The sequence below is a fragment of the Chrysochloris asiatica genome, unplaced genomic scaffold, assembly GCF_000296735.1.
Source record: "Chrysochloris asiatica unplaced genomic scaffold, ChrAsi1.0 scaffold00082, whole genome shotgun sequence".
NCBI classification, from domain to species: domain Eukaryota; kingdom Metazoa; phylum Chordata; class Mammalia; order Afrosoricida; family Chrysochloridae; genus Chrysochloris; species Chrysochloris asiatica.
Genome location: NW_006408600.1, coordinates 3,824,369 through 3,826,533, shown reverse-complemented (window position 1 = coordinate 3,826,533; position 2,165 = coordinate 3,824,369).

Below are 2,165 nucleotides of genomic sequence, written 5' to 3'. Positions count from 1 at the left end.
CAAGGAGCACTCTGGCTGCACTTCTTCCAAAACAGATCTATTGGTTCTTTTGGCAGTCCATGGCACTTTCAGTATTCTCCTCCAACACCATAACTCAAAATCATCAATTCTTCTACAGTCTTCCTTATTCAGCATCCAGCTTTCGCATACATTGTTGTTGTTGTTATGTGCCATGGAGTTGATTCCGACTCATAGCGATCCCGTACAGGGTTTCCGAGGCTGTAAATCTTTACAGGAGCAGAAAGCTTCATCTTTCTCCCGCGGAACCGCTGATAGTTTCGAACTGCTGACCTTGCGGTTCACAGCTCAATTCGTAACCACTACGCTGCATATGAGGTTATAAATATTAATTAACTTTAAATATGAATTTTAATCCATAGTTTTAGATACATATTTTTCTATAAGAGTTACCCAAAAGTGAAGAGAAATTATAGTGAAGTGTTTGTGACAACTCTTTTATTTGTAACAAAAGGGGTTCTTAGTCAACTGTTACCCAACTAGTCAAAACTCAGACACAGAGCTTAGAGCAAAGCATAGTGTATCGGGAATCTCCCAGATCTGTCTTCCTGACTTAAGGGCGGCCTGAGGTTTTTAAAGGAGAAGAAAATCAAGATCACAGAACTTACGGTTTTGTTCCAGTAGTTAGGATGATCCTGTCAGCAGTTAAGAGGTTGTATCTTGAACATGGTAGTTGGTGGTTATGTGCCATGGAGTTGGTTCTGACTCATAGCAACCCTTTTTAGGGGAGCACAAAGCCTCATCTTTCTCCCGAAGAACAGCTGGTAGTTTCGAACTGCTGACCCTGAGGTTAGCAGCCTGATTCAGAACTCACTATCAGAGCTCCTTGAACATGGTGGTGGTGGTAGTTATGAGACGTAGAGTCGGAATCGACTCATAGTAACCCTGTACAGGGTTTCTGAGGCTGTAAATCTTTATGGGAGCAGAAAGCCTCATCTTTCTCCCACGGAACAGCCGGTAGTTTCGAGCTGCTGGCCTTAAGGTTCATAACCCAATTCGTAAGCAGTACGCTACCAGAGCACCTTTCCTTGAACTTATAGTTACAATTTAAACCATTCCTATTGACTCATTTTGTCTTTGTTCCCAGGAGGAGAATTATCGCCCCTCATTTGGGCTGTAAGTTCTTCTTTAGAGATTGAAAAGGAGCAATTTATTATGAAATGCAGCTAGATGGTGGTGGTGGTTATGTGCTGTGGAGTCAATTCCGACTCATAGCAAAGCCTGCACAATGTTTCTGAGGTTGTAAACGTTTACGGAGCAGAAAGCCTCATCTTTCCCATGTGGAACCACTGGCAGTTTCAAACTGCTGTCCCTGAGGGTAGCAGCCCGATTTGTAACCACTGTGCTACCAGAGCAGCTACATGGGGAGTTAAATTTTAACCATAGCCACTGTTTAGAATGACTGTTCGAGTTCTGTTTTACTTTAGGCAAAACAACAGCCTTTTTAATGTCCCCATTTCAAGTTGAATAGTTTAGCGACTAATAAAAAGTTTAAAACCCTAAAGCACTTTTCTTCAAATTGATATCAAGTCTGTGATTCAGCTTATGTATTCTAGGGGATTTAGTTTATTTCTTTTAAGCATAAAGAACCCTGGTAGTACAGTGGTTAAGCACTTGAATGTGAACCAAGGTCAACTGTTCAAATCAACCAGCCACAAGGAGAAAGATTAAGCAATCAACTTCTTTATAGAAGTGCCATTGTTAAGTGCCATTAAGCCAGTTCTGAGTTATAGTGACCATATATAGGTTTCTGAGGAGTGGCTCGGGAGCTTGAACTGCTGACTGCAGTTCAAATTGACCTTGAAGTCCAGCTCCTTTTCTATGCAGTGCTACACTAAGATTCCTCCATAAAGATTAGAGCCTTGGGAACCCTACGGGTAAGTTCTACTCTGTTTTCTAAGTCACTATGTTGTTGTAGTTAAGTGCTGTCGAGTCAGTTCCAACTCATAGTGACCCTGTACAGGGTTTCCAAGGAGCAGCTGGTGAGCTTGAACTACCAGCCTTATAGTTCAAACCGACCTTACAGTCCAGCGCATTAACCCGCAGCGCCACACCAGTTCTCCAAGTTCCTATGAGTCAGATTGAATTCTCGGCAATGGGTGTTCTAAATATAGTTGTATGGTTCACATTGTTTTTAATTCTAGGAG